Genomic DNA, 24,173 nt, shown 5'->3' with positions numbered 1-24,173 from the left:
CGAATGACCCGATTTCTCAGCTTCTCTTTCACCTCCTGGCCCTGCTAGACTTGCTAATGAACAGCAGCGCTGACTCATATCTTATAGAAGTCAGGTCGTTGGGACATTCTTTTTTCTGGGATGAGGGAAATTGGATCATAGATATTCAGCCTCCGTCCGGAATTAGTGAGATATGAGAGCAGGAAAGTAATTTAAGTTTATCATTTTGGTCCACTTGGAGATTGTTTTGCGTTGCAGATTGTCATGACAGACCCAATTCTACAGCCCTCCCAGTATACACACTCTTCTCCGTATGACTTTGCAGTTGCCCTCACAAAGAAGTATAATTATCTCCGCAGCCTCTTGAATTTGGCCTGGCCTGTGATTTGCTTTGACTGATAGTATATTGATAGAAGCAACTATATACCGGTTCTGAGCTTAGAGCTGAGGAGACCCCATGTGTTTCTACTTATGCTTCTTGCTTCTCTACCATTGCCCAGAAAACATGCCCAAACAGGCCTATCAGAGGATAACAGACACCTGAAGTATAGCTGACACCCCCCAATAACCCCATCTGAGGTTTTCACAGATTAGCCAACAGTCACCAGGTCCTGATGTGTCCATGAGCTGAGCTGAGACCAGAAGATCTACTGGATGATCCTAGCCTCAGCCACTGATCATAGACTTGGGAGCTCAACAAATGCTTTTTTTTTTTTTAATCTCAGTATTTTGGGTGCAGCGGTGACTTTTAAAGTAGCATTATTGTGCTAACACATCATTGATATATTTGGGAGAGAACTAAGAGCTCCGTATATGAGTATGTATTATGCAACAGACACTTTATGTACACTGGCTTTTGTCTTTCCACTGCATTTAGGTAGGTTACACTTTGTAGACAACTGAGATGGGAATTAAAGAAATAAGTGACTTACTTAGGGCCAATGAGCTAGTAAGGGGTTAGTTTGAAATAACAAGACAGATAATTCCCTAGCTATTAGTCCAAAGAGCTCCATAATTCAGAATGAAGGGGGGGGGGGACATTCTCACGCATTGTGTCATCCTGAGGTTGATTATGTCTTCCTGTAACTCTGTTTTAATAGCTTCTACCATAAAGATCTTGGATTTGTTGTTGGCGTTAAAACCATACTTAAAGGAGCAAAAATTTGAACAGACAGTTCACCAAAGAAGATATACAAATGGTTGGTCAGCTCATGAAAAGGTGCTCAACATCATTAGTCACCAGGGAAATGCAAATTAAAACTGTAATAATCTATCACCCATTAGAATGGCTACATTAAATAGAGTGACAATATCACAAGTGATGACAAAAACGTGGAGGCCACTAGAATTCTCATACATGGCAGGGGTAAAAGGTTACGACAGAAAAGAATTTGGTAGTTCTTTTGTAAAGTTAAATCTGCACTGACATATGACTCATCAATTGCACTTCTAGGTATTTACTCAAGATACATGTAAACACATCTATGCAAAGACTTTACAGTGATGTTCATAGCAGCCATATTCATGATAGTTCTAAACTGGAAGCAACCCCCAAATCCATCTATAGGTGAATAGGTAAGTAAACCAATTGTGAGATGTTAGTTAACAATGAAAATTAGTTAACTACTGATATATGCATTCATATGGATGAATTCCAAAAAAAATCGTGTGGAGGGGAAGAAGGTGGATATAAATGAATACATACTATGTAATTCCAATAACATAAAGTCTAGAACTGACAAATCAATCTATATGACTCAAGGCAAGTCAGTGTGTTTTCTGTGGCTGAGGGCATGGGATTTATTCATATGGGGCCCAAGGGGGCTTTTGAGGGTGATGGAGATGTTCTATATCTTCATAGTGGTGATGGTTAGTTAAACCAGCATCTAAATTTGTCAAAAGCCATCAAAATGTACAATTAAAATAAGTGCATTCAATTGTACATAAATTATACCCAATAGTGTTGACTTTCAGAAAGATCTAAAATTATGTCTTTATGTCTTTTTGAAAGTCAGATGGTTAGGAATTCTTAGGAGATGGTGAATGGTATGGCATAAAACCAGCTTCTGGAAATTAGGGGGGAAAAAGCACCCCCTCCCCCGATGCTGCCCAAGATAATTCAGAACCACGGACAGCACTTCAGCTTTCAAAGATCTAATGCAGGTAAAGCTGTTAGCACAGAGCCTGGCAAGAGAGTTAAGCACTTACTAAAAGGCAGTTCAAAATACCCTTTAATGAATGCCTACTACGTGCCAAGTATCATGTAAGACCCTATTTATATGCATTATTTCATTTTATTCTCAACAGCCACTAGTATTATCCTCACTTTGCAGTTGAGAAGTGAAGCATTTTCCTTAGTGCAGTTTTATAGGGGAAAGGAAAGTGAGGAATGATCATACACACACACACACACACACACACACACACACACACAGGTTAAACTTTAAGATGCTTCCTGAAAGGGGAAAGGGCATTCTTGCTTCTCGTATAATCAAGCGCTGCTTCCAGGGTGTCTGAAGGCAGGGTAGTCATCAGGCAAGCAGGTGTACCTGCCAGCTTGTGGAGGAACCACAGGTACATTTCCCCTAGCCTCTGGCAGATTGTTTTTTACATACGAAATTACTTGTCAGGCAGACGTTTTTTTCTCCCTGAGTTCTCATAAGATAGAAACAACAGTGTTACATAACATGCATCGGCAGAGTTGGTTTTGTAGAGCATCTGACCAAGATTGGGGGGTGGGCAGCAGCAAGGGAGGAGGCAAGCCGTAGCTAAGAGAGTCTCAAAGGCTGAGGTTCTGGGAAGGCTGCTGGATGAGAGCATGGGGCAGAGATGAACCCTTATCATTGGAGATTGGGCAAAGGCCCAAGCTGGGAGCTCAAACCTGGGATCCTGGCATGTAAGCATCTCCTCCAGTTCACACTGTCATCCCTGTGTTCCACATCCATCTCTTGCCTGAACTTCAGAAGTAGCCTTCTGAGTCTTCCCACTTCCAGCCTTTCCTCAGCTTAATCCTAGAGCTCTGTACATGTGTATCAGATCTTTTTCACTCCCTTCTATCAAATGTATGAAACATTCTCCCAAATGGAACCTCCTCATGCAAAGCCTTTCACAAACATCAGGTGTCATTCAAAATCAGGGCCCTGAATACTTCACCAGTATCCTTCCTTATCCCTATGCACCCTTGTTCCTCCCCCTTCTGAACTGTTTGCAGGCCCCTGAATGCATCACGCTGTGCGGTATTTTGCCCGCATGGTTCCTTCTACTGGGATCCCTTTTCCTTCCTCAACTATCTCTCTAACTCCTAAATATCCCCCAAGCAGCTTCTCCCAGGGTCTTCCTCATCTCTCTCCTCCATTACCTTCCAGCTGAATTAGAGATCCCTTCTTTGTGCTCCCATGGTATCCCTTTCCAATCCCTTATTAAAACTTGTACTTGGTAATATGTGGATCTGTTTAATCATTCTATGGTTTGCCCTTTGCTCCATTTCTCTTCCTTTTCCCCATTTCCTTTGGAACACCTAGGATAATCGTTTTAGGGCCCCACTCTTGTTGACATTGTTCCAGCTACTGTGTTGTTTTGGGGAGGGAGGGCAAGGGAAGTAGGGTTCCCCAGTGTGTACCATACTCTTTCTGCCTCAGGGCCTTTGTATGTTCTATTCCTACTAGCTGGAATTCCCTCATCCTTTCCCATAGTTTCCCGTCTCATGACTAACTCTTCTCTGAGCCTTAGAATCATCCTGCATGTTTCTTTAAACACATATACAAACAATGTGAAATCATATATTTGCTGATGTGATCATTGTGAGTTTTCTCATCCTGGCTAGATTATAAGCTCCAGAGAGGTGGAGACCACATGTCATACCTGTGTTACCCACACTGAATTACTAGCATCTGCATATAATAGAGGTTCAGTAAATTTTTATCGACTCACTCAATGGCTCTAACTTGTTCCCTCATTTTGGAGTAAAAAAGTTGATAATATTAATTGTCATTTACCTGTTTCAGTTTACAAATGACTTTGACATACAATGTCTTACATATTTCTACTTGAGCTTTCTGAGATTGACAGCACAGGGTTATTACCCCATTTTTCAGAAGGGAAACTTGATGCTCAGAGAGGTTAAGTGACTTGACAAGGTCATCCATCTATTCAGGAACCTTCACCTCCTGCTCTTTTCATGCTCCTGACTCTGGCTTCTTTATATGGAAAAGACATTCCTGACTAATGTGTCCATGCCATGAGTTTGTTTATTTCCATAACTCATAGAGGAGGTTGCCAGACTAAGGAGGGTAGCGTTTTTAGAGCCCAGAAAAAGCTACAGTATAATGCAGGCCCTTATTACATTACCCTTTGGAAGATGAATTGGAGCTGCCAAGCATTTGCCTAAATCAATAAGCAGTGTGGCATTAACTAGTGTGAGGTTCATTTCTCGTCCCCAAATGAGGAGCAGTTGGTGTAGAGGGAATATGCGCTAATCCCACACACCTGTTCTTTGGCAGTGACCGTAAGCACAAAAGCTCCATAGAAAGAGGGCTGACAGGCAAGAACATGGCGGGCTCTGGGACCACACAGACCTGATTTCATAATTTGGCCCTGACGATGTCCAGCTATGTGACCTGGACCTCAGTTTTCTTATCTGACAAAGTGGGAATCTGAAGCCATTTCTCAGCTTCCCCCTCAGTGGTTGGTCTCCTTGAATCTCCCCCCTCCTTCCCGGGTCTTGTCCACTCCATCTGCATGATATGTCCTGCATCTCTTCGCTTCTTGGCACTGTCTGGTCCAGGCCACCATCATCTCCCTGCTGGTAACCTGCCATAGCCTCCTACTTGGTTTCCCGATTCCACCCTTGCTCCCTTCACAGCCTGTTCTCCACAGGGCCGTCAGAGTTGTCCTTCAAAACACAAATCAGACCATCCACCTGCAAATTCCTCATTATGCCCTGCAAGGCATGCGTCATCTGGTCTCTGCCTCCCTGTCTTGCTCATCGACACCTCCCTGTGCCTTTACTACTCAGTTACAAACACACTGGCCTCTTCTCGTTCCTCAAACGCATGACTCTTCTTCCCACCCGGGTGCTTTTACGCTTGTTCCCATGGCCTGAGGTGCTATTCTCTCTACTGTTTGTTTGCATGACCATCTCCTTGTCATTCATATTTCAGCTCAAATGCCACTTCTACAAATGGTCTCCCTTTCTAAAAAACTTCCTGCCCTGCCAGTTTCTTTCTTTTGCAACTGCCTGTTTAAATTTTTTTTATAGCGTTGATCACATTCCAAATGATCTCATTCATTTGCATGTTTTCATGTTTATGGCCTGACTCCCTCATTAGAATATAAACTTCAAGAGAGAGGGATCTGGCCTATTTTTTTCCCTGCTCTATCATCAGTGCCTTACACAGTGTCTGATGCATAAAACATCCCCATAGGATTTTTGAATTAAAAATAGGGAAGAGTCGCTCAGTAAAGAAAAGCTTCTTTTACTTCTTTGTATCATGCTAAGGTCTGAGGACTCTTAGAGGTAGCTTTTTGGCACAAGTGAATACTAAACATATGATTTCGAGAGTCAGTAGCAAACATTGCTTGTCTTAAGCTGCCCCACTGAACTTCACAAGTACCTTTTCTAGAGCCAGCCTGATTTTTCTACCACTTGTCGTGGGGAGTAAGTGTGGAATCCTGAATCTCACTTACAGGGACCATCCAACCTAGAAATATATACCTTTGCTTCCAAGTAAGTGAGTAACAGGGGTCTTGTAGCAGACATAAGCCCTTCATCCATCTGTTTATCCATCCATCCATCCATCCATCCATCCATCATCCATCATCCATCCATCCAGTCAACAGATACTGTGTTGTTGAGGGCACGTTCTATGCAAGTACCCAGGATAGAGCATTGGTACAGCATTGATACGTACATCTTTTCCTCTCAACAGCTCATAGCTGGGTGTGATGTTTCGATGATGGTACTCCATTGGAACAGCAACGCTGTCCACAGGAGCAGTGCTGCTCTCTCAAAAGCACCCCCTTTCTTTACCATTTCCTCCCTGGCCAAATGGAGCCTGCCTTTTTGGCCAACTTGATCTCCTGTTTGCCTCTCTCTGTCCGACACCCGATCCCTCTTTGTGCCTTGGGCTCTAATATCATTATCAGCCCATGGCTGATCCAGATTTAGGATGCCTGCCTTTGGCTTCCCCCTTGGGCTTGGCCAGTCTCTGACTCCCTGTTCTACTGTCATCAAGCTTTGCAACCTGCCTGGCCCCGCCCCCACATCTAATGTCCTGCCCTCCTCTTTTAGGCTGCGCTCTGTTCCTTGTCAAGGTCAGGTAACCCCAGATACAATTTCTGTGGTACACCATCTACCCTCAGCAGCCATCCTGAGGCTTGGGCTTGCAAAATACGACACTACGTGTTGCTGTATTCTGATTATTTTGTGTTCTGAAATCCCGATGAACAAGTTATTTAAAGGAAGGGTTCTATGGCTCTGATCAAGTTTTAAAAGTGCAGATCAGATCAAACAACTGCACAAACCAGTTTCTTCTCATGTTAGCAAAATGTCGAAGCAGTGTCTAGGTTAGCAGTTCTCAAATTTTAGAGTAATTGAGGCTTGTTGAGGAAGCTTGATAAAATACCAATTCCTGGGCTTCAACTCCACAGATTCTAATTCAGTATGTGATAGGACTTCAGAATCTGTGATTTTAACTACGAGCTCCCTGGGAATTCTGATGTAGGTCCAGGGGTCATATCAAGAATATTTAACACATATTATGACATAAGCACCATCTAGCCAACAAGATCTTGTCCATGCCCCTCAACCTTTAACCACCTGCCTGGCTTGACCTTTTTGTTTCTGGATTGAGACAAGGGTTCAGGGGACTTTGAAGGAGGAGTGTAGCATTTGGATAATCCAGTGGATATTTAGGGTTCTCAGGGCAGTGGCTATTACCAACAAATGTGGACATGTTTCTGTATTTTAATAACCGGTATGACTCCTTATCTTTTCCACGATCTGCTGGGTAGAAGGTCTGCAGAATACAGTTTGAACACAAGGCATAAGGAGGACTGGAAATCTTGGACCAGTGCCCACCTCACCCTATAACTGGGTGTTCATGTTTACTAGCGTCTAGAAGAGGCTTCTTTCTTGCTGCTCACAAAGTTTCAGCACCATGCATGTGATTGCTTTTGGCTCATTGGCAGAATTTGTTCCTTTGGGGACTGGTCTATAGGATTAATGAAGTGGCAGATTTGCTTTGACTGTAATTAGTGAGAAATACAATAGCAATTTCGAGTGGAAAATATAGCTGAGCCAAACTCACCAAACAGACACTTTCTGTAAGCATGTGATCAGGCTCTGAACAAATGCCTCAATTGTTCTCATCAGTCTTCCTGAGCCAAAATCATTTGGCTTCTGTTGGGTTGGATGTCCCAAGTTTTCGATGAAGGGGATCAAGAGTGGCCCCTTCTCGACAGTTCTCTGGTCCTCTAGCATGTAGAATGCTCATGGATACTGAAACAGGTTTGTTTCAGAAGAAAGGTGGAGGGAAGTGACTGCCTTATTCAGGGTAAGTGTCCCGCCCTCTACTGTCTATTCAAGGCATTTTGTTTTATATCTGGCATAGCTCTCACCACGATCTGAAATGGTGTTATTTGCTTACTTATTTACAGTCTGTCTTCTCTCACCAAGGTTGCCTAACATCAGGGCTCTTTTCCTTGTCTACCACCGTATCACTAATGCCTAGAAGCATCCCTGGCACATAGCTGATGTTCAAAGAATATTTGTGGAATGGACCAACCCAAGAAGTATATTGGTCAAAGTAACACTAGCTTCCAGAACACATAAACCCCAGAATCTCAGGGGCTTAATACATCACATTGACTTTGTATTCACATAAGATCTGATTATATGTTCCTGGATACAGATAGGTGCTGGAGGTGGGGCTGGAACTCCCTTCTCCATGTTGTCACTCAGGGGCCCAGGGTGATGGAGGAAGGTCTAGCTTTAACCTATGGCTTTCAAGGTGGGTCTGGGCATTAATTTCTAGCCAGTAAACAGTGGGGAATGGTATGGGCACAGGAGTGAAGGATCCCATGAGAGACTGTAATGGGCTCAGCCTGGAGGTAGGAACATTTGTCCATCCATAGTCTGTTGGCCAGAACTCAGTCACATGGCCGCATCCAACTGCAGGAGGGCCTGATAAATGTCTAGCTGGGCACCTAGGAAGAAGGAGAAATGGATGTGGTAAGCAGCTAGCCACTCCTTATCCTGAGGTACTTAGTTTCTGTAAGGACCCCAGCTTGACATCTGTCTTCCTGCAACAGAGAGTTTAATCTCCTTCGCCTTCCACAAGCTGAAATTACTGCCCCAATAGGCTCCACAAACATAGAATCCCTTTCTTAATTGCACTCTTTCTGCTTTTTCTGAATTTTTATCCAGGTGGTGGGGGGAATGGGCAAAATAGATGAAGGAGATTAAGAGGTACAAACTTGCAGTTGTGAAATAAATAAGTCCCCGAGATGAAATATGCAGCATGGGGAATATTAGTCACTAATACTGCACTAATGTTGCTGGTAACAGATAATGGTGACACTTATGGTGAGTGTTGCGTCGTAATGTATTGTGTTGTTGAGTCACTATATTGTACACCTGAAACATAAGGTTGTATGTCAACTGTACGTCAACAATGAAAATTAAATTTTTTCCATTATAAAAAGTCAGATAAAGTTAACATTTATGTTGATGCTTATAGTCTCCACTCAAAAAGTCATTTTTTTTTCATGAGGCAGCACCCAGTGTGGCAGAGAAGCACATGGATTCTGAAACCCTGCTACCTGCTTGAATCCCTTCCCTGCAGTTCCTAGCTTTGTGACCTTGTGCCATTTCCTTGTGCCTCAGTTTCTTGATCTGTAAGATGGTGATAATAATACCCACCTCTGGGTGGCTCAGTCGGTTAAGCATCTGACTCTTAGTTGCAGCTCAGGTCATGACCTCAGGGTCATGAGATCAAGTTTGCATGGGGCTCCATGCTCAGTGGGGAGTCTGCTTGAAATTCTCTCTCCTTCTCCCTCTGTTCCTCCCCCACTCATACTTACCTACACACACACTCTCTCTCAAATAAATAAATCTTAAAAAAATAATAGTACCCACCTTATAAGATTATTCTAGAGAGTCAGCAAATCCATAACCGTTAGAGTAATTGGAAGTTTTAAACAGATATTTAAGTCAAAATTGTAAATGAATGTAAAAACATTAAGTTGTCTCCTGGCAACTTTGGGTATTTACAGAGTATTACTCTAAGTATCTTACATGTATCATCACGCTGAATGCTTACCATGAGGTGGGTGCTGCTAAACCATTTTGCAGGTGTGGACAGATAAGTAGCTTGCCCAGGGTCACACAATTAATGACAGAGCAAGGATTTCAGTGCTGGCATTCTGCCTCTAGAGCCCACACCACTAACCATGACACTCTGCTGTCCTTGTTTAAATAGCATAGAGAGTCCATGGTTACAACATAAATAATGAAGTCTGTTGGTTCACTCAAGAAATATTCATTGAGCATCTACTATGTGCCTGGCTTCTTGGGAAAGGCTGGGGTTACAGGGTGACCTGTAAATCTGCAGAGCTTCAGGGTACAGATGATCAATCAGTAAGCAAAGACATAAACCAGGTAATTTCAGACCCAGATAAGCCCTGGGAAGAAAATAAAGCCAGATAATGGGATAGAGTGGCTAGAGAGATTCTGTGTGGCCGCCCCTATGGAAGAAGCCACGTGGGGCCTGAAAAGGAAAGTTTTTGTCATTTCTCCAGCTGCGGCTTGTCCTTCCTGATAAGCTGGGCCACGTCACTGTTATGAATTCAATCCAAATTTCAAGATGGTCAGGCCTATTAACTCAGACCTTTTGACGAGTGTGCAGAGCACAGATTTATTATATGTCAATGTTTGTTTAAGTCCGTAACTCTCTCACAGTGGAATCGAGAAGGCAGGCTCCAAATAACCATCAAAGCCCATTAATTTTCTCCAAATGCAAAGGCATATTCATCAGATGTCACCAAGAAGCTGTGGTCTGGAGGTTATGCTGATGCAAGACAAGTATCTTATCTAACACCCCCGCCCCCCGCCCACCCCTGCCACCACCACCCAGCCTCTGTCCTGGGGAGAGGCAAGTTTTCCTCTGAGGCTGTGTATCATACCCATCCTTGTTGTGTGCAAGACAAATGTGGAATCACAGCATATCTGAGCCAGAAGGGACCTTACAGAGGGAGGCTGCTTTTTCCTGAACCCAAGACCTCTTTAGGCTGACAGAGGATTTTTGGAAACACTTCTAAATGTGAGAGGCATTCTGGTTATGGGATCCAGACTCCCAAAGAGCAGAGTTCCTAGGTGGTTTGGAGGCTACATAACACACAAGATTTCCAGGGCCTGCCATGGGGGGAGCCAGGATGCATTCTTGCCATGATTTGTATATCGGTCCTCTGTTCTCGTCTTCCAGAAAATAGAGCTCAGAGAAGGTGTGAATAACCCAAAATCACACAGTAAGTTATTGAGAGAACCAGTATTCACTGTAAAACAGCCCGGAACTATTCATAAAAGGGAATTTAATGGAGCTTCCTCCTGCCTAAAGCCCTCCATGGCTCCCCATTGCTCTAAAAAGGAAAGTTGAACTCCTTACCACACCCTACAATACCTTGTATAGTCTGGCCTGAGCCCATTTTGACCTCTGACTTCTTCCCTCACACTTTCTAATCCAGCAATCATGAACAACTTCTGGTTCCTTAGACATTTTAATCTCTTGTTCACAAGCCTCTAAGTGTCTGATCGCTTTATTTCCTCTGCCTAAAACACGCTACCTCTATCTACTTCACCTTCTTTTCCCTTCATCCTTTCTGCTTCATTTGTAACTCCATTTCTTCCGGAAGGTCTTCCTGGAAACTCTAGCTTAGATTAGCCGCCCCTGCTCTGTGTTCCTGTCATCCCTGACATCCCTCTCCACACCACTCTGCCCTGTGCTGGGCACCAGAAAAGAAATCTGACTAATGGTGTTCATAACGAAGACAATGGTGGGCATGTGGTTTTCTCTCCAGTGCATCTGGATTACTAGGAAAGGTAAACTGAGGAAGGCTAAAAGGATCCGCCCCACTCCTAACTCTTCATCCCTGCCTCTGAGACCCAGCTTTCAAGAGTTGCTTTCTGGCACTCTCTCAGAGCTTTAATAAATCCTTTTTCACCCCTGCTGCCCACCACAGGAGAAGGGAGCCAGCTCACTCCCTGCCGATGCCCCGCAGGCTGTCTGTCCCTCCATTATTCAGACCATCAGCCCATGGTGTCTCATCCATCGTGGGGAAAATCAGAAACATTTCTTGGAGCCTTTGGGGACAGGGCCGGGGCCTCCAGCTGTGGCTTCCAATGCTGGCATCTATCCAGCCCCCCGATTGTGGCAGATTTGCAGTTTTTATTTTAAACAAACTTTCTTAGGCAGCAGAGAGAAGTTTGCAGTCTGCTTGCCCAGGGCGTTGGAATTAGCTTTGTGATAGTGGCTTTCTGGAGGGTGGCTGGATGTTTACTGCATAATGGTTCTGCCCTTCAGAAAGAGAATAAATTCAGAAAATCCCCGATAGGGCCATCTGGAAAAAGTGACAAGAAATAAACATCTATCAAGTACCTCCCGAGTGCCAGAATTGGTGCTAGATTCTCTACATCTTTTATCTCATTTGAGTTTCGTACGACCCTATGGGCTTAATACTGCTAATAATATTTAGTAATAAAATCGCTAAAGCGTACACAGCAATTACCATGTCCCAGACCTTATGTTGGGGGCTTAGAGTGCATCGTCGCATTGGATCATCACCACTTCCCTGTATGGTGGAAGTTATTAATGCTCTTTCCTGTAATGCCACATGGAAACTCAGGGAAGCCAAGAAATGTACATAGGTTAACACTCTTTGAAAGTGGGACTCAGATCCTGTCCAGTAGATGCCAAGGCTCATTCATTTTCAATGCACAGCATTCCTGCTTAGTTAGTTGTTAGCTGAGCTCCTCATCAAGATTTCTGAGCCTTTCCTAAGGACACCACCCCAGGAAACAACCCCCCCACAGCAGGGATTTCTGGAGATGACTTCAGGAAGGCTCAGATTTGAGGTACTATGCCTCCAACATTTGCATACTGAATAACTCATTTGTTACTTGTTTTCCCACACCAGCTCTGTTGTTTTGATAAATGGTATATCTCACACAAAGTGTGATGATGAAGTAAACAAGTCATTTCTTTGATGTTTCATTCTGCATAACTCAAAATCAGGTAGGATCATCAGGACTACCGATCAGCATGGTAAGGAGGGAAGCATTTACAGAACCCAGAGCAAATCCTGGCATATCTTGAGGGTCCAATTTCTAATAAGTCTTTTGAGCCCCTGAAAATGGCTTATGGACTTACAGCATTTTAAAAAAAGCACTCTATGGGTCTAGGAGCTTAGAAAGGAAGCTCTATTGTAAGGTGAGCCTTGGATCTCCAGAGAACTCCACAGTGGATAGAGGGCATGGGACCCAATTGTCAAATATGTGTGGGTTCCACTGATTAGACTCTTCAGTCTTGAATTAATTATTCAGTTAAATACATTCAGTCATTTAATATTTCATTTCTCCTATTATTTATTTATTGATTATGTCATTCAATTCATTAAGCCCTTTCCACAAATGTTTCTGGTCCAGTGTGTGAGGTATTGGAATCTCTAAAAGGAAAAGTAGCCTTAAAGAAACCTAATTTTTTCTCTAGGCTCTTTAGGCACAATCCAGGAATTATTGGCAAATCTAAAGCTTTGAGCAGCCATTCTCATTTTTGGTTAGAGTGCGTGTGTGTGGGATGGGGTTCAGGCTTGTGTGTGTTTTGAGTTTTGGGCTTGGTATTGTCTCAAAGAGTCATGGAAGTGTTGCATGGCTTAGGGGAAGAAAACAACTCTGAAGAATGGTTCCAGACTGCTCTGGATTAGAAGTTAGCATACCTGGGCCCTGAGGTGGTGGTTCTGCTCCTTAACAATTATGTCAAGTTTGGTGAGTTGAGGGTCGTTTCCAAACGTAATGTTGCCACTTATAAAATAAGTGGGTTGACCAGATGATTTAGGATTCATTTTATGATTGCTCATGAAGATCCCAGCCCTGTACTTGGTGTGCAGTCAGCTCTCAGTAGATAATCACTTCCTTTGCTTCTTTTGTTCCAGGTTTGAAATGAGGACTCATCGAGAAATGACCAAGTTGGTTGTGCTTATTACACTCTGGGGAGGAAAGTGTGTCTTCTCTGTTGTTTTTCCCTATGGGATGGCTGAGAACGGTGAGGGAGTGGAGATAGAGGACTAGCTTGTGTTGTAACTAAAGCAAGAAAAGCTCTAGAGAACACCAATTTCTTCTCCATACCTTAAATCTTCCCTGTCAAGAGGGGAAAATTATACAAAGGAAAAATTCTGGAAGGCTATTGAGTCCTCTTCTTTTGTTTCTCCTCCCAGGACAGGGAGGTTGAAGTGTCCTGGCTTCACCCTGCCATCCCCAACTCAGTTCATGCTGCCAGATGATTCCCCGCTTGTGCAATGCCCAGATTGGAGAGCTAATGGCATGGGGTTCAGCCTCTCCCTCTTTTTGGGTTGGTTCCACACCTGGAACCCCACTCCTGATGATTTTCCCCTCAATGTTTGTTCTCATGTGTCTCCTACACATGTCTATTTGAGGAGAGAGGTTATGCATCTTCTCTTCAAAAGGAGATACAACTTCTAGGAATTTATCCTCAGGAAGTCAGCCTGGAGGTGTCAAACGAAAGCCAACAAAAGGGATGTTACAGAATTGAAAGATTATGACCTCACATCATGAGGCTATAGAAGAAGTATTGATGAGGAAAGATGTCTAGAGTGTATTAGTAAGTTTTTAAAAAGCATGGTTGCAAAATTGTATATTGTGAGGGGTGTCTGGGTGGCTCAGTTGGTTAAGAATCCGACTCTTGATTTTGGCTCAGGTGTTAGGGTTCTGGGATCGAGTCCTGAGTTGAGCTCTGTGCTGGGCATGAAGTCTGCTTCAGGATTCTCTTTCTCCCTTTGCCCCTCCCCCTGCTCCCTCCCTCACTCTCTCAAATAAATAAATCTCTAAAAAACTGCATGAATGATATGGTTCTGCTTGTGATAGGGATAGAGATATGGACAGAGATATAGATATATGGTATATAACGAAATGTTAATCTCTTGGAGGAGGTATTTGTCAATTGTCTTTCCTTAGTCCCTTAACAAACCAGTGATAGATTAGGGTTAAGTTTTTCTGCTTCCATACTTAACCTCTTTTCATGGGACATCTTGTCTCCTAAAGATTCATCAAGAAAGATCCACCAGGAAAATCCCCCAATTGTTTTTGCCACATTTCTCCCATGAGTAAATCCCTGTGTGTAGAAGTGGTATAACTTCGTGTGTTCTGGAGTAATGTTTTACCACTCCTTAGCTGTGTAACTTTGGGTCTTGGTTTTGCCATCTGAAAATGGGGTTAATAATGATCTCATGAGATGAAGCTTCCAAACACTTAGCACAGAGTATGAATTGAATACACGTCAACTACGGCTGGTTTGGGGTTTGAAATACATGTTCCCTCTCTGTGCCATTAATTCTTGCCACTCATCTTCTTATCTACTTTCTGATTTTTTCTTTTCTTCTTCCTCTCCTCTTTCCTCTCCTTCTTTGTCTCCCTGGCTTCTTTCTTCTCCCCCTCCTCTTGGCCCTCCTCTCCATCCTCCTTGTTCTTTCTGGTGTGAGCAGCATATGTGCATACCCGGGACCCACATGTTTGAAACAAACAGATGAGCAAGTAAAAGTGAATGTTAGAAGCTGGTCCATATTTCCAGAGGGAAATGAATTGGAGCTCAGTGTGCTTTCAGACATACCCTCATACAGTTTTTATGTTTTTAAAGCATTTTTAGATTTTTAATACTCCTCATTGCCAACCTTAAACCCTTGAAGAAGGACCAATCTAGCTTACCCACAGATGCTGGAAATCCCCAGTCATTATGAAAATAATAAACCAAGAAAAGAAAAGAAGGAACAGGCAATGTAGTATAAAAACTCCAAAATAGAACCCTACTGCCAAAGAGCTTTATGCTTCCATTAGTGATTTAGAGCTATTCCCCTCTTTCTGAATATACTTTGGGGCTGTGGTATAAAGTAGTTTTTCTAATAACTCTTGGGGAACATGTCACCTGAACTGTTTGGCTCTAAGGATGATTAAGGACTGTGTGTGAGAGAGCCAAGAAATAAGGCCAGGGAGCCCCTTCGTCAGGTGCTGTCTTCTGAGAGCTCTACCAACAGTCATTATCAGGAGAGATTCCTCCCTTGCCCCACCTGGCTTGATGGGGGGATGAATCGACCACATCTTCTAAATGCTCAAAGCTGCCAAATGCATGGAATAATCGACTCTTGAACCCAGCCTATGGCAAAAGTACAACTGACTGACACACTGTACAAAAATGCTATTCAGATGAGTTCACCAAGCCTTGAAATCCATAGAGCTCCAAGTTGCTGGAGAGTTGTTTCTGTTTTCCTGTATTGTTATTTTTTTCCTTTTTTTAAAAAAAAGATTTTATTTATTTATTCATGAGAGATATAGGGAGAGAGGTAAAGACATAGGCAGATGGAGAGTGAGAAGCAGACTTCCTGCGGGGAGCCCAATGTGGGACTCCATCCCAGGACCCCCGGATCATGCCCTGAGCCAAAGGCAGATGCTCAGCCACTGAGCCACCCATGTGCCCTATCACTTCATCTCCTTAAAGCCCATGTCAGTCTGTAGAAGTTACATCTTGATTTGCTTCATTATATGTCTTCCCTATTAGAATCTAATGTCCACGAGAAAATTATGTCTGCATGTCCTTACACCTTGAACTATGCTGGGCACTTGGTCTGAGTTCAACAGTCCTCTGATCACTGAATAGATGATTCTGTTCTTGGGTTTGGAAAACCTTGGCCACTCTGTGTGCCATCAGCTCTTCAAATCCCTTATGCACACTTGCTTTTATTTATTTTAAGTTTATAGGGGCCCTTGGTGTGAGCAAGCCTGCCATGAAACAAGGCTTCTCTATGCCCAGTAAGATTACCCAAACCAAAATTTGCTCGGAAGCTTGCCTTGGGCGGATTTTGCCACTTGCCCTGGCATGGGATGTGGGCCACCATGCTGCTTCGCCTGGTACTGGGGGTGTTTCCTGGCAGGACTTTAAGTGTTGAAACTGGGAGAGTCCCAGGCAAACTGGCAAGGTCGGCTGCTTTGATGAGAGGGGAGCAGCCACCCCAACAGCCTGGCCTTTAACCATTGCTTTGTCCTTCTTCCTTACCTTGACCATTAATCAAGGGTAGCAGACAGGCTATGGATTCAGGCTTTGGTTGAAACAATGATGTTAAACAAACCATCTGAGGAGACTTAGTTTAGTCATCTGCCAAAGTGGGGGTAATGATGCTCTTTACCTTTACAGGTGGGGCGTGGGGGCAAAATGGGGAGTACCTGGGTGGAGCCCACTGCCAGCTTGGCCTTGGGTGCACAGTTGGCCGCAGTGAATGTGACTCCCTTTCTTATCTTTCCCTCTTTTTGTGTAACGCTGAAGTTTCCTGAGCAGCAAATGATGACTGTTCTATTTTAAACTCCCCGATATTTCTGGGAACCAAGGAGCCTTGTAAGTCATTTGACTATACACACACAGCTACGGAAATTCTTATTGGCGAATCAAGGAGAATGCCTTTAAGTTTCCATCATAACCTCCTTTTAAAAATAGCTGACAAATTTGACTTATTTTCAGGGCAACAGTAGGATTTTGCTAAGGGGGGGGTTGTGAAACTCCTCTAGAGTTGGTTGATGAAATGGCAAATAACAAATTGCGCAGTGTGGGGAGGGTTTAGATTCACCTTGAGGCAGATACTTGGGTTAGAGAGAAATCTTCAACATGGGCTGCCTCTTTCTGGCCTTTGCCTGCACCTCCAGCCCCATCTGGAACCTATGTTCCCCTCACTCTGCCTTCCAGTTAAGTCGACCTCCTTTTAGTGCTTGGAAATTTCCACGTGCCCTCCTGCCACAGGGCCTTTGCACATGCTGCTTTGCACCCGCTATCTGATTCACTATTTTCTCTAGTCCAACTGGAGTTAGCTTTCACTTGTCCTTTAAATTTCCGCTCAAGCAGCTCTTCCTTAGAGAACTTTCTCTGATGTCTTCACATCAAATCCTTTACCCCACCCTGTCCAGGTGTCCCATTGATCACAGATGCAAATTTGTATTCATATATAACATTGTTCAATTAACAGTCCTCTCCCCAATTTGGCCATCGCCATCATCATCATAGTATACGTTTTTTAAATGACTTCTCTGTGCCAGGCACCATTCTAAGCACCGCACTCTTGTTAGTTTATATGATCCACACACCAGCCTCATGAGGGAGGCGCTATGATGATGCCCATTTTTCAGATGGGGAGACTGAACCATATAGCAGGTAAGTGATTTATCGAAGACCACACCGCAAGTAAGTAGAGGCAGGATTCGAACTCAGGCATCCTTGTTCTAGAGTCTGTGCTTATAACCACCTTGTCGTTCTGTGTCCTTTGAGCAGTGACCATTGTGATTTTCTACCACAGGATTCTACCGATGACTCAACACTCATAGGCTCACCTAAGTGTTTGGAGAAGGATGGCTTTCTCTCTCCAATTCTGTGCTCCAGGCCCTGTATTTCCTTCATCTTGCTCATGGTCACAGTAAGGTGTCTTGACTCTCAGCTCACATCCCAGTCTTGTGAGAGCTATAATAGGGCTTCGGTGGACCCACAAAGGAATGAGCTTCACTCTCTACCTCCACCCACTCTGGTCCTTTTAGTGCTCTGGAGGCCATGGCCACCTGGGGAGACACTGAAAATACAGAAGAGTTGTTGGAATAACCTGGGGCATGGTGAAGTTGACATTCTCTTATTTGTTACTCAACCAAGGTGTTTTTTAGAAGAACATTTCTTGTACTCAGCTGAGAGTGGATGAAAACCATCAACTGCCTTTGGTAGCGGCCAGTGAACCTTTGCTAAATAGAGCCCATGGGTTGCCATCCGGACCTAGAGACTCTGGCCAGTGCTGTCACACATGGTTTTCATGATGCTCAGGGCACAGATGTGCTTATTGGGTCACACATCTATCTCCCTCGATGGACTGTGAGCTCTAGGAGGATGAGGGCTCAGCAAGGACTCCCCAGGGCACACTTTAGGGCCTGACACATAGCGGGAGCTCAGGAAATACCAGCTGAATGGATGTGTGAGATATAGGGGACCCCTGTGTAAATGGGCTGTGCTCTCATTCTTTATACCAGGGCAACAGAAGAGCGGGAAAAGCCTGTGTGCACTGGCTCACTCCAAAACACTTGCTCTCTGAATCAACTTCTCCTGGCCAGCAGGATCTGTGTTGGGCCTTTTATGTTGGACTCACCTATAGACATCAAGTTCAGATGTGTAGAACACCATTAGGTATGGGAGGGACTTGTATTCAATGGAAGCTTATTAAAATGGAAATTCTTAGGCCTTACCACAGACCTAAGAATCAGAGTTCAGGGAGTAAGGGCCCCAGAGCCTGCATTTTATACACACCTATGGGGGGGCACCTGGGTGGCTTCGTTCCTTAAGTGGCTGCCTTTGGCTCAGGTCATAATCCTGGGGTCCTGGGATTGAGCTCCACATCAGGCTCCCTGCTCAGTGGGGAGCCTGCTTCTCCTTCCCCCTCCCCCCTGCTCGTTCTCTTTCTTACTCTCTTTCTCTCAAATAAATAAAATCTAAAAACAAACAAACAAACAAACAAAAACCACACCTAAGGGGATCTGATACATGACGCGGTGTGGGGACTGCTGCTCTAAACTAGTGATTCTTCATCAAAGCATGCTTCAAAATTGCGGGGGAGCTGTTTCCATGTGTAAATGTGCAGGGCCTGCCCTCTGGAGATCTTGATTCAGTAGTGCTGGAGGTGGAGCAGGGCCCAGGCATATGGATTTTTTTTAATGCTTTTCCAGCAATTGGGTGAATACCAACGTGAGTTGCTTATTTCCTGGTAATAATAATAATAATAATAATAATAATAATAATAATAATATCTGAACACTTGTTAAAATTGCCAGTTCCCAGGCTGGCCCTAGAGTTGCTGAACTTGCCTCTGTGGGAATTGATGCTTTTCAATATTTGCCAAAGTTTGGGACACATGGTCCTTTCCTGGCCTCTTACTCAAGGGTTCCCTTGTGGTCACAACAAAGAAAACTCATGTTGATAACTATTCACTATTCTGGTCCCAAGCCATGAGGCACTTTATGCTTCTTCTGTATTTGATTCTCAGGAGTATCATAATTTTCCCCCATTTACAGATGAGCAAAGTTGAGGCCTGGGGAGGAAGCCATGATGCTGGAAAGTGGCAAAGCTGGGTATAAAATACTAGAGCCACAAGGGTCTTCCTCCAGGCTTTCATTCCAAGCTCAGTGTAGCTGCAAGCACAAGCCTGTAGAGATGTTGTTAAAGCTTTTGCACATGCTCAGGGCTACCATACAGTATGCTGGTGCCATGACATTGACCTGCTATTGGCTAGTGTGTGTGTGTGTGTGTGTGTGTGTGTGTGTGTGTGTGTGTATTGCGGGGGAGAGATCTCCCACTGGTAGGGATCCAGCTAAGGACCAGTAGTCATTAACATCATCAAGCAGCTCACCAAAGGGTGATATATCATCCTAGACTATTTGGCCAAGGTAGGCATTGACTTTGTTTTTGAGGATGGATATATGGGAAGGTGTTTCCATGTATATTTTATGTATTAATCAATAAAACATTCTTAGGAAGTCATGTTGTAGGTTGAATTGTGTGTCTTTCCCCCCTATACAATTCATATGTTGAAGTCTTAAACCTCAGGACCTCAGAATGCGACCTTCTTTGGAGATGGGGTCTTTAAATTTCAAGTGGGGCATTCAGATGAGCCCTGATCCAATAGGACTAGTGTCTTTATATAAAAGGCCAAATCTGGGATGCTTGGGTTGGCTCAATGGTTGAACGTCTGCCTTAGGCTCAAGTCATGGTCCTGGGGTCCTGGGATCAAGTCCCACATCAGGCTCCCTGTGAGGAGTGTGCTTCTCCTTCCGCCTGTGTCTCTGCCTTTGTCTCTCTCTGTGTCTCTCATGAATAAATAAATAAAATCTTAATAAAAAGGGCAAGTTTAGACACAGAGACATGCATGGAGACAAGATGAGGTGAAGACACGGGAAGACAGCTATTTACAAGCCAAGGAGGGGCCTGGGACAGAGTCTCCCTCACAGCCTACAGAAGGGACCAATTCCACCGACACCTCTATTTCAGATTTCTAACCTCCAGAGCTGTGAGACAACACTTTCCTATCGTCTGAGCAACCAGTTTGTGGTGCTTTGTCACTGGGGCCTGAGCAGACCAACATAGGAAGTAATTACTATGATTACTTTCATTTTACAGGTGGGGTAACCTGGGATTCACAAAGATCTTGACCCATGATAGAGAAGCACAGATGATCCTACTGAACCCCAACTAGGCCTAACCCCAAAGCCCTGGCTTCCTCCTCTCCCTCTCTGTGTTCCTTCGGGCCATATTATTTATGCTGCTTGAACATCATCCTGGGAGAACCACTGGGACATCTCCCCACTTCCTCAGACTCAGACTGGGGCTGCTGGTGAGGACAGTCATATTACCTGTGCTGTCCCCAGAGCACCTGTTTGCCTTTAGAAGCAGCAGAGGTTGAGTTCCCTTGCTCTGTGTCTTGTCAGCCAGAGCACCTGGGGAAAGGTTTTTGTTTTGTTTTCATTTAAAAACAAAACAAAACAACTTCTCTCTGGATCTCAGTTTCCTTCTCTGAGAAGTGGGGAGAATGGAACCTGCCACTGAGGGTGATGATGAGGATCAGAAGAAATAATGCCTGAAAGCAGCCTAGCATAGCACTGGGCCTTCCAGGTCCTGGGTGGATGGTAGCTGCCACCGTGATTACTTGGAATCAGATGGTATCCCCTTCAAGTCATGGCGCTTGCTATGGGGGGTGGGGGCCTCTTGGCCCCACTGTTCCTATCTCCATCGGGACCACAGGATCTGTCATAGAGGAACAGCAGGGCTTGGCTATTACCCTGCTACTTGGATGCTAATCTCTGTTAACCATAGTAAACAGAGGAGATGCTTTTTCAGGCCGTCCACACAGGGCCTGATACGGCTACAAGCAAGACCTACTAGAATAGGCTCCCGAAGCCTTTGCATATGCTCCATGCTACCGCCGGAGATAGAAATATGCCTCACACACAGTGTTAAAAGAATCATTCCACAGCCTACACAGATGTCAAAATAATAACAGGATGATGTGAGGCAGGGAAATATTTTTGATGACTATTCCCCCATCTAGAGTTATATAATCTATATTTTTTTTGGTTGTTATTGTTGTCAAGAGAAGTTTGGTGAAGGTTGGTGAGTCCGAAGGTCTGAGACGGTTCCGTATCGGCAAAGCCTTTGAACTTGGCAGTTTTGTGCATTGTCTAGATTCAAGGGAATATGGGTATGAGGTCACCTTGGAGGGTGCCTTGAGGACAGGCAGGGTGTGGCTGAACTGGGGGTGCCAGTGGTTATATTGACTGGATACCTTTGTTGAGCGCTTTCTGCATGCTGGGCACTGCACTGGGTGCTGGGCATGGAGACAGGGCCTACCAAGCACAGCAGCTGCTTTCTGAAACTTGCAGTGTATTGTGGACTATTGTGGAGGGGGAGCCCCAAACTATATAACCATCCATGTCATAAAACCCATGCAAGTTGTGATTTCTGATATAAAAGAAGCAAACAGGCAGAGGGACAGAAACAGGACAGTGATGGGGAGGCTGCTCTGAGCCGTCAGAACATTTCAAGCAGGCCGAAGGACCTTGCAGGGTCCTTCAGGGTGGAAACAGCTCGATGTGTGAGGAAGGGAGAGAAGGCCAGTGGAGGTGGGTTTGAGTGAGGGAGGGAGAAGTGATGGCAGGCAAGTGCCCAGTTAGGTGATTATTTTTATTATATGATTATTTTTGTTATCCCAATTCTGTTGTGGCTAGGGTTTCTAAATAAAATACAGGATGCCCAGATAAACTCAGATTTCAGATAACTTTTAGTGTAAGTAAAGTCCCAAATATTGCATGGGACTTACCCTAAAAAAAAAAAATCGTCCTTTGTTTTTCTGAAGTTCAGATTTAACTGGGCATCCTTCATTTTCATTTGCTAAATCTGACTGGAGTGATCAACCAATGCCACGCAGACCGGAAAGGTAGAGATGGTGTTCAAATAAATCTTACCCGCAAAAACAATGGTGTATTTTGCCTCCGGAAGTTCTATGGAGTAGAATAAGGACTGTGTCTGGGTACAACCGATCTTGCTGTGGGACCTGGAGCAGGCTGCTTAACCTCTCTGTGTCCCAGCTGCTACAGCCATAAAATACAGATCCTATTTGGGTCTTGAGGGCCTCAGCAGGTTTTACTGAATATTTGCTAAAGTGCTACAAAGGGTACTGAGCATTTTATAATTTGCAGGGCATGAGTTATGACGTCCCTCCAGAGCCCTTGACACTAGGATACTGGGGAGTTTCCTGGCCTAGGGTGAGCAGGGTACTACTGGTCATTGGCCTCAGGCTCCCACTGGGTTGGCACAGCAGTTACTGATTGTGTCTCTATTTTAAAGTTTGACAGTTTTTCATTATGGATTTCTTTGATTTAATTTTTGACTTTTAAAACTATTGCATTAAATTATTCTTTGTCTCAATGATTATTTTTGATGCCCTCTTTTATATTTTGCACCCAAATACAGTGTGGCTCACTCCCTTACCTTAGTCCTGGCTCTTGATGGAGGAACACAGTTTCAGGAGCCAGATACACTTGGCAGGGTTTGATTTCAGACCCACTGCTTACTAACCAAGAGATCCTGCCTCATAGTGCCTCAGTTTCCCTATCTGTAAAATGGGTTCCATAAAAGCTCATGTCTCTGCTCCCTCAGTGATTTACCGTGGGGCATCATGGGGATAATTATGCAGAACAACTGTCTGAGTGCTGGGTCCTTCAGTGTCCTCTCCTTCCTCCACACCAGGAAAGCAGGTTATCTTTGTCGTGCATTTCTGTTTACACCTTGCCGCGTGCCAGGGGGGATCCGCGAGGTCTTCTAATCAAGGGCACATATGCCAAAGAGGTGCAGGCAGTTGGGTCTGTGCCTGGGTCCATTCCCTTGCATTCTCTGCTTATTTCCTGTATCGTGACTCTGGACTCTCAACTCCTGCTGGGAGCTGAGACTCCAAGAGTAGTGTCAATGCTGGTTTTTCATTTATTCAGTCCACAGATATTTATTTAGAACCTACTCTGTGCTAGGCATGTCTGTAGATGCTGGGGATGCAGCAGTAAAGTGACAGGGGTGGGTGCCCCTGCTGAGGGAACTAATCTTCCTACTGTGGCAGCAGGGAGGACACAAGAGAACACAGTCATGAGCAAGATGACTTCCAACAGGGTAGAGAAAACCAAGCAGGACCATGGGAGAGGGCTTCTCTCCTCTATTTACATACTTGATAGGGAACACACCTCATTAACGCTGGTCTCTCTCTCTTCCTTCTTCTTTCCTCCTTTCTCCTCTCTCTCTGATACCCAGCCTCTCACCACTACGTGACCTGGGCCCCAGTCTATACACAGGCTCCTCATGCAGGTCCAGACTGGATGTCTGTAAGCAATGAACCAATGACCCTTTTAGAGAGAAGAGGGTGGAATTCATGGTGCAAAACCATGTCCACAGCTCAGCCAACTGAGTGTACTTCTGTTCCCATGAAAGGGATGCCCTTGTTTAATCACTTGATGTAAAAGTGATAGCATGAGGCATCCGGATGGCCTTTCATCCATATTTCTAGGTGAGATATCCCCTCTTTTTTTTAGTGCTCTTATGTTCTGGGCCAAGTTTAACAATCCTGTGGCCATGGAAGGGTTATCCATGTTTTACGTGCTGTGGCTCTCCTGTGGAAAGAAAGAGAGAATGGAAAATAAACATTTCTGAACCAAAATGGGAGTCCTTTGAATTTTCCAAGGGAAGTAGAAGTAGTGAGTCTTGTCTGGAGCTTCTAGAATCTTTGCTTATTAGGATGACTTGGCAGATCTTTGTCTCCCTATTGGCAGTGCGCTCCCTGCCACAGTTCACTTGGCAAATCCCTCTCTG

The 24,173-nt window shown here is 44.3% G+C and overlaps 1 protein-coding gene and 1 long non-coding RNA gene across 6 annotated transcripts in view; both read left to right on the top strand.

The window, feature by feature from the left end:
* SHISA9 (shisa family member 9) overlaps positions 1–24,173 on the top strand; it is a 287,615-nt gene that overhangs the window by 109,853 nt on the left and 153,589 nt on the right. The gene's annotated exons all lie outside the window — the stretch shown is intronic.
* LOC106558935 overlaps positions 1–24,173 on the top strand; it is a 65,165-nt gene that overhangs the window by 4,510 nt on the left and 36,482 nt on the right. For 2 of the 4 annotated variants that reach the window (XR_005360907.1, XR_005360905.1), the window contains exon 4: positions 1,433–1,554. The exons of 1 other annotated variant lie outside the window; for it this stretch is intronic. This is a non-coding gene — a long non-coding RNA (uncharacterized LOC106558935). Of the gene's footprint in view, positions 1–1,432; positions 1,555–13,182; positions 13,918–24,173 lie in introns of those variants that run through there. One more of the 4 variants, XR_005360908.1, reaches the window with a different exon arrangement.

Source organism: Canis lupus, chromosome 6, assembly GCF_011100685.1.
Source record: "Canis lupus familiaris isolate Mischka breed German Shepherd chromosome 6, alternate assembly UU_Cfam_GSD_1.0, whole genome shotgun sequence".
Classification (NCBI taxonomy): domain Eukaryota; kingdom Metazoa; phylum Chordata; class Mammalia; order Carnivora; family Canidae; genus Canis; species Canis lupus.
Note: the sequence above shows the minus strand (reverse complement) of the source record. Positions and strands in the feature narration are given on the sequence as shown.